The 8,970-nt window shown below is 43.8% G+C and overlaps 1 protein-coding gene across 41 annotated transcripts in view; it reads right to left on the bottom strand.

Moving 5' to 3' along the window:
• LOC110500605 (receptor-type tyrosine-protein phosphatase delta) overlaps positions 1-8,970 on the bottom strand; it is a 589,354-nt gene that overhangs the window by 144,598 nt on the left and 435,786 nt on the right. The window lies entirely within an intron of this gene.

Here is an 8,970-nt window from a genome sequence, read left to right as displayed (position 1 = left end):
AGAATGTTAGGGCTTTTATGACCTTCAGCCACGGTAAGGGGCCTCCCTCAGACACGGCCATATATCCAGCCATAGGCAGAGGGGCCTTTGACATTTTAAGGGGAGGCATCGGGCCCTGATACAATCAGGTGTTGCCTTGCTTTTCCCAACTCTCCCAGTCTCTCTTTATTTTCCTACGTTTCCTCTGATTTTCTCCACACATAACAGAAAGCTGCACCCATAACCTTAGCCAAGGTGCCTGCATCTGATATGCAGAACTCGGTTGACACAGTTATTATTATATTTAGTTAATAAGGTTGCTAAAAACGATCTCCACGAGTGCGTTCGGAGACACGTTCGGCTCAAGAGGATATCCGCTAAACCCCCCCTGATCCGGGGTCTGTTAATTGGCGGTGAGGTTGTTGTCACGCATCGGACTAATTAGCCCAGCATAGGTTATTAAGCCGTTAATGGATTGAATGTGATCCCTCTACAACCAAACCGACAAGGGCTTTTGCAGCTCCTCCTCTGCTGCAGCTCCTAGTGAAGGGTTGGGATTCCTAACATTTCAACCGACATTCCAATGCCTTGTCTTGAATGGTGATATGGGAGATGTTGATGATTTTGCTTGTGCCATATAAGTAGAGCATATAGATCAGTATAAAACCACTAGATAATATAAGAGTTAGACTTCATATCCCAAAAGGGAAAAGTCGAGTACAGAACACCACATCCAACCCCTAACAAGCTATTCAAATGACCACTGTGGGAGTTTGCTGCCACTGGACCCCTACAGTACCTCAGGGGGCTGGCCTCAGTGAACCTCACAACATAGCTCACACTGACCTGGAGGGGAAAGCAAGTGAATGTCAGCAAAGGGCCCTGGCCAGGACTGAACACCTGCATGATTTGTCCCATAAATATCTTGTGCATTCCATAACAAATCATGGTCTTACTTCTTGATAGTTCATGGCTGCACATATCCTTCTGGTATAAGCTAGGCTGAGGTTCTGATATAGCTCTCCCATCCTCAAGTTCTTCAGGGTCGACAGCTTAGTTTAGTTCATTTAGATCTGTCCCAGACAACGAGGCAATTTTCACACTCACAGGCATCAAAAAGACAAACGTGGATTGTTCAACCTTTTCTCATCCGTAACATCTTACGTACTAATGTTCTAACATTGATCATCTATTTTGACGTACCCACCAAAACACTACCCTTTACTCTGTAAGAGGAATGATTCTGTGACGGTAAAGCACATCCATTCAAGACAATGACCAAATCCAAGCATCCCAAAGGCCCAATCTATTAATTGCACAGTCACTCTAGTGATGTCACGCATTGTTACAGGGTGCATTGGTATATAAAGGAGTGATCCGCTTTAGCATATGCCAGCATGCTAAACGTTGTGCCAAGCGTAAGCCGGGGATACGCAAAACAGCTGGCATTGTGTTCGGCTCACCGGCTGATCCCGGCATCAAAGCCATGCTAGACTCTGTGAAACCTGGCCGTTTGTGTTCTCTTAATGGGAGCATCCAGCTTAAATCAGGCTTTATATTCCTTCTTTGGTGGACAAATATGCCAAACCTGAGGTAAAAATCTGTGGGAATTCCGTTCCATTTTGGTTTGAATTAGGTGGGTATTGTAAACGGGGAAAAAATAGATTTGTAGTCTTTCTTCGGTGGACAAATATGCCGAAGAACTTTGGAAATTGGTCCGAACTTTGTGTGGTACTGTGGATGGCCGAATTACAGCAATCCATAGCCAGGCTAATAGTGTCCAATAACGGACTAGCAGAGGCTTTCTACTAGATAATAGGGCCAGTACTGCGATAGTACTGGCCCTGCGATAGTACTGGCCCTGCGATAGTCGTTAGTACCGTGGCAAGGAAACAAAACATGAAGTAGGTTTTACTTCTTTAGGAAAACAGACTAATTTTGGAAACCAGAGTCACATTTATTTATTTTCCAAGCTATAGCACACAATATTTTACATCCAGCAGGTTTTTAAAGGACCAAATGGTTTAGTGTGCTTTGTGTTACATTTTCTACCATGAAAATATTGCTATGCTGGTATCTTCACAGCCCTACTAGACAAACAAGCATCCCCAGCATAAATGGTGAGGGCCCACAGTGTCTTATGGAGTAATTACATGGTAATTACAAAGTGACGATAAGAACGAGAAGCACAGACAGTTTGTAGAGTACCGTATTTCTACCGGAGAAAATGATTACTACTGATTATTCATCTAGCATAGCAAAAGCCCTGGTAGCACAAATCATCTTGGATGGCCACGATAACATTGTGTTTGATTATGTTTCCATGGTCTTGTGATCAGATTGCGTGCTACTAAACCACAGGTTTGTAATTAGACACCGTTGATGAGTTGGGTTTAAATCAAATCAAATATAATTGTATTTGTCACATGCACTGAATTCAACAGGTTGAATACAACTTTACAGTGGAATTCTTACTTATGAGCCCGTCGCAACAATGTAGAGTTAAAAAGTAAGAAAAGATTAGCAAAAAATAAATAAAAATGTAATAGTAACACAATTAAATAACAATAACGAGGCTATATACAAGGAGTACCGGTACCAAGTCAATGTGCAAGGTAGCTGAGGTAATTGAGGTAATATGTATAGGTACAGTAGGTAGGGGTAAAAGTGACTAGGCAGTCAGGATAGATAATAAACAGAGTAGCAGCAGCGTATGTGAAGTGTGTGAAAGTGTGTCTATGTGTGAGTGGTGTCAATATGCATGTGTGAATGTGTTTTGTGTTTGTGAGCCTATGTAGTGTGTGAGTGTGTGTTTGTGTGTGTCTTGGAGTATCAGTGTAGTATGTGTGAGTGTGAGGGTAGAGTCCAGTGAGTGTGCATAGAGCCAGTGCAAAGAAAGGGTGTCAATGAAAATCGCCCGGTTAGCCATTTGATTACCTGTTCAGCAGTCTGATGGCTTGGGGTAGAAGCTGTTCAGCAGTCTTATGGCTTGGGGTAGAAGCTGTTCAGCAGTCTTATGGCTTGGGGTAGAAGCTGTTCAGCAGTCTTATGGCTTGGGGTAGAAGCTGTTCAGCAGTCTTATGGCTTGGGGTAGAAGCTATTCAGCAGTCTTATGGCTTGGGGTAGAAGCTGTTCAGCAGTCTGATGGCTTGGGGTAGAAGCTGTTCAGCAGTCTTATGGCTAGGGGTAGAAGCTGTTCAGCAGTCTTATGGCTTGGGGTAGAAGCTGTTCAGCAGTCTTATGGCTTGGGGTAGAAGCTGTTCAGCAGTCTTATGGCTTGGGGTAGAAGCTGTTCAGGAGTCCTTCTGTCCCAGACTTTCTGCTCTGGTCCCTTTTGCCATGCGGTAGCAAAAATAATGACTTGGCTGGAGTCCATTTTTAGGGCCTTCCTCTGACATGCCCCAGTGATGTACCGGACATACCACACTACTATTTTATCAAATGGCGCTGGAGGCAAAAGCAGCCATTTTACAGGCTCCTGAAAAGTTGGGATATTTGGTATATTTTTGGGCGCTGATCGTTTTTTGAAAATAATTACAATGTCAGTAGTTTCATTCTCCCTTATTTAATGTAATATTGGGGAAATATGTTATTGTGTAATATGTGTGTGTGTGTGTGTGTGTGTGTGTGTGTGTGTGTGCGTGCGTGCGTGCGTGTGCGTGCGTGTGTCTGTGTGTGTGTGTGTGTTGCGTATGTGTTGCTTGCAGAAGTACAATGACAACATGAGCGTATAACTATGAGTTTAGTAGGGGGTGGAATGGACACAATTTAAATCAAATTACCATGCTGGCAAATTAAGCAGTGGGATTTCATTTGAACTGTTGTAAAAATGCTAATTTCAGCACAACCTGAAAGCCCATATGCAAATACAACCCTATTTTGCAATAATTCATATTAGGTGAGGCATGCATAAAACACACCATGTACAACTACCTGGCATCAGGGGAATGCATTATCATTAGCCCTTAGTCTGGCTAGGAGGTGCTACTCAGTGTGCTCACATGAGCCTCTGTGTGTGTGTGTTCCTGTGTGTGTGTGTGCATTCCTATGTGTGTGTACGTGCCTGCCAGTAGTCCTATAAATGTGTGGCTCTATGGATGAATACATATCCCAGAGTGCATCGAGGTAATGACCATTGACATAAACATTCCACGAAAATATGTATCATATTATTCCATCCAATATTCTAGAATCTATTCCTCACACTGACACTGACAGCCATCTGAATGACACAAAGACGTGGTCGAGCTTGAGCCCTTTGATAACGCCTGTGATGACTGCCTCTTTCATATCAAATAATGACACTATGGGAAAGCCTGTTCCTCACAGTGTATTGAGTAATTAATTATATTGCACATTATGTTCGCTGCAGAGCCGTGCACAATTTGACCTCTGCATGGAAACCCGCTAGCCTGCCCCCTGATTCGAGTTGAGCCCTCAGAACCGCTGCATGAAGACACGCTAGTCTGCCTCCTGAAATCCTCTCTCTCTCTCTCTCTCTCTCTCTCTCTCTCTCTCTCTCTCTCTCTCTCTCTCTCTCTCTCTCTCTCTCTCTCTCTCTCTCTCTCTCTCTCTCTCTCTCTCTCTCTCTCTCTCTCTCTCTCTCTCTCTCTCTCTCTCGCTCTCTCTCTCTCTCTCTCTCTCTCTCTCTCTCTCTCTCTCTCTCTCTCTCTCTCTCTCTCTCTCTCTCTCTCTCTCGAGTGTCTGCATAGGTGCACTATAAAGGGAATATGGTGCTATTTGGGTCCCAAGCCTGTGTGTGTGAAGGAGAGCAAGAGAGATAGAGAAGTTTGGGCACATAAACAGAGTGTTTACAGAGATCCGGGGGAGCCTGTCGATAGTTATTTGAGGCGTTAAAAGAGGAGCATTCACTCCACTGGGATACGACACGCCATCAGTAGAGATAATCAATTCAACCAGCATTAGGCCCCAGGGTGACTTAAGTTGCCTCCCAATTGGCTCCCTATTTCCTATATAGTGTAGTCCACAACTTTTGACCAGGGCCCCTCAGAGGGATGGGTTTAAGAGGTATTTAAAGCAGCATGTATCAATGATCAATAATGATCAATGGATGGTCAACGCCAGCGAGTTTAAGAGCACAATGGGAGAAATGGCAGAGGGCAAACAAACAAGCACGAAGGCAAAACCATTAGAGACCTCTATCAACCTCTAGGACTTATTGTGTTTTGTTCGGTGCTGTTCGGTACTGTTTGGTAGCTCGTTGCATTTAATGTTGCTAATGAATCGCTGAGCTGTTTAGTCTCCTCAAACCAGTAGCTCTGTCCCAAATAGGACACCGTTCACTACATTATGTACTTCTTGCCTTATGGGCCATGGCCAAAACAAGGTGCCATTTCGGACACAAACCATGTCTAATCTTCATCCTACTAGACATTGTTTAACCAGGCACAGAATAATTGCTTGCCACCACCACTGCTTCTCACTCTCTTTCTCTTGCAGGCTCACCAGGGACATTTATTATTGCCCTGGTATACCCTCCTTCAATAGTCCTGAACCCAATTTGCCACACAAATGAACCATGCAGGGTTTGGAGAAAAGGAGAGAGAGAGCGAGAGAGCGAGAGAGAGAGAGAGCGAGAGAGCGAGAGAGCGAGAGAGAGCGAGAGAGCGAGAGAGAGAGAGAGAGAGAGAGCGAGAGAGCGAGAGAGAGAGAGAGAGAGAGAGAGAGAGAGAGAGAGAGAGAGAGAGAGAGAGAGAGAGAGAGAGAGAGCGAAAGAGAGCGAGAGAGAGCGAGAGAGAGAGAGAGGTAGGTAGGTTCTGGAGGTAAAACAACAAAAATCACAAACATAATCACAGTCCTATGCCAACAAAGGCCCCTTTCTATCCATGCTTAGTATCCACATATTAACCAAACAATGCATTGCCATATTGCATTCGCCCGTGTTAACATCGTTAGCGCCAAAACCCTTCCTACGTGTGTGCGTGTCCTGTCCGGGGACATTTGTTACTCTTTTTTCCCCAGCCTTTGCGGGAGAGGTTAGTGCAGTCAGCCGGGCATGGACACACAGGACTGGCTCCAAGGATGGTGCCATCTGTTGAGCAGGCAGAGTCAGCCATTTTAGCCTTCTCACGTGTCTCATATCCTCCGCCATATCCCTTAGCATGCAGGGCTAACACACCCCAGTTGGGCTAACGCACTGCACTGACGGAGGCAAGCAGCTTCCCTTCTTTCTCTAGGGGGTTTTAGAGGGTTAAAGTGAGGCGGTGGGTGGTGGGGTTATTCCGTTGTTATTTTGGCCTTTCCTCTCACGGCTAGAGCAGTATTGGGGAGAACCCTGGAGCTGAGCTGAGCTGCTGAAGTGTTTATGCAGATGCAGTGGCACACTAGAGAGGGAAAATACAGGGACACAGTCGCTTGTCTGGGGCTAACGCACAGGCACAAAAAGGGACAGAAAGAATGGACGTGGGAGGAAAGGATAGAGGGAGAAGGAATATCCGCAACACAACAAAGAATAAAATACATACTTAAGCTGAGTATTAAAGCTGGATAAAGCTGAGAGAAGAATATAGCTGGATCCCTTAGAAAATATGTACTACTTCAAGATGGTTTGTCTCTACTTGCCTCTCTGTGCACTCACACCTCAGCTGGCAACACTGGCCTGTCATACAACCCCCGATCCCCAACCCCCTGTCTCCTGCGTTACTCAGTCATTGCTAGACAGCTGTCGCCTCCCCTCGCGGTAAATTTGTTTTGGCTTGGAAGTGATGAACCAGCACAGCTGTCCAAAGGGCTATAAGAGCAGCTGTTAGCACGCAGACCGTAACAGGGAGAGAAGGGAAGGTGGGGGGTAGGGTTAACGGGGTTGGATGGCCAAGTGCACTTGTGGTTGTCTCATCGGTAACATCTGTGCTCAAATTCACCCCTGGAATGTCCACTGGCGACTCAAGATTGGACGTCTGGTAGATGGCTTTCCTTTATTTTATTTTGTATGACACATTTGTCACCTCAACTATGTGTACATGGCAACATCCACCATTTGGAGTTCATGCCTTGTTGCCTGGTTTATTCTATTTCCAAAAGATTGATAGCTGTGCTCAATAGAAAGCACATCAAAAGCTGCTATGATTATGATGGCAAAGTCAATAAAAAACAGAATCCTTGAGACACAAAATTCTCACCTGAAGTGAAACTTTTCCATTCATCTTTCTCCCACAGTGACATGCCACAGGAGGGAGTATGGAGCATGAAACAGATTGCAGGGAACGTTTCTCAACCACAAAGTTTCAAGTCTCGCCCATCAATTTAACTTTTGCTATTCCCTCGTCTCTGACCTTGGGTGAACGCTCCGTCTTCCAGAGATATTCGAGCTGACGAGTGAGATTCCCGCGGTGTGACGGGTGTAATAAAACTTTGATTCACAAGCACCTGCTTCCTGGAACTTAGTGATTCATGGGAAGTAGTGTTAACCAGGGAAAATGGAGTGAGAGAAACTAAATGGAGTCTGAAACTACTGTCACACTGCTGTCACACCTCAATGGAGTCTGAAACTACTGTCACACTGCTGTCACACCTCAATGGAGTCTGAAACTACTGTCACACTGCTGTCACACCTCAATGGAGTCTGAAACTACTGTCACACTGCTGTCACACCTCAATGCTCAGATTTCAACTCCTAACATCATGTAATTCCAATTCAACGTATTTTCGTGGTGGAAATGTCATGTTTACAGTGCCTTCAGAAAGTATTCCTACCCCTTGACTAATTCCACATTTTGTTGTGTTACAGCCTGAATTCAAAATAGATTCAATAAATAATAATCTCACCCATCTATACACAATACCCCATAATAACAAAGTGAAAAACATGTTTTTAGCTATTTTTGTACATTTATTGAAAAAGAAATACAGGAAAAATCCCACTTAAGTAAGTATTCATACCCCTGAGTCAATACTTGTAGAAGCGCCATTGGAAGCGATTGCGGCTGTGAGTCTTTCTGGGTAAGTCTCTAAGAACTTTCCACACCTGGATTGTGCAACGTTTGCCATTATTCTTTTCAATATTCTTCAAGCTCTGTCAAATTGCTTGTTGATTATTGTTAGACAACCATTTTCAGGTCTTGCCATAGATTTTCAAGTAGATTTAAGTCAAAACTGTAATTCGGCCTCTCGAGAACATTCACTTTCTTCATGGTTAGCAACTCCAGTGTAGATTTGGCCTTGAATTTTAGGTTACGGTCCTGCAGAAAGGTGAATTCATCTCCCAGTGTCTGGTGGAAAGCAGACTGAACCAGGTTTTTCTCTAGGATTTTTCCTGTGATTAGCTCCATTCCATACATTTGTTTGATCCTGAAAAACACTCCAGTTCTTAACGATCAAAACAATACCCATAACATGATGCAGCCAATATGGAGCGTGGTACTCAGTAATGTGTTGTATTGGATTTTCCCCAAACATAACACTGTATTCAGGACAAAAAGTTAATTGCTTTGCCATATTTTTTTTGCAGTATTTCTTTAGTGCCTTGTTGCAAACAGGATAAAACAAGGGACTTGCTGGAGAGGAAGGAAATCCCTGAGCATTTTCCTTCCTCTCCAGCAACTGAGTTAGGAAATATTTCTGTATCTTTGTTATGACTGGGTGTTTTTTTTTTACCCATCTACCAATAGGTGCCCCTCTTTGCAAGGCATTGGAAAACCTCCCTGGTCTTTGTGGTTGAATCTGTGTTTGAAATTCACTGTTCAGATGAGGGATTTCAGAGATAACTGTATGTGTGGGGTACAGAGATGAGGTTTGTCATTCAAAAATCATGTTAAACACTATTATTGCACAGAGTGAGGCCGTGCAACTTATTATGTGACTTTTACTCCTGAACTTATTTAGGCTTGCCATAACACAGGAGGAGTTGAATAGTTAATTGACTGAAGACATTTCAGATTTACATTTTTTATTAATTTGTACAAATTTTGATAAACATAATTCCCTTTTGACATTTTGAGATATCGTGTGTAGGCCAATTACAAAAAAACTAAA

This window comes from Oncorhynchus mykiss, chromosome 21, assembly GCF_013265735.2.
Source record: "Oncorhynchus mykiss isolate Arlee chromosome 21, USDA_OmykA_1.1, whole genome shotgun sequence".
Taxonomy (NCBI): domain Eukaryota; kingdom Metazoa; phylum Chordata; class Actinopteri; order Salmoniformes; family Salmonidae; genus Oncorhynchus; species Oncorhynchus mykiss.
This window is presented reverse-complemented; position numbering and strand designations above follow the sequence as displayed.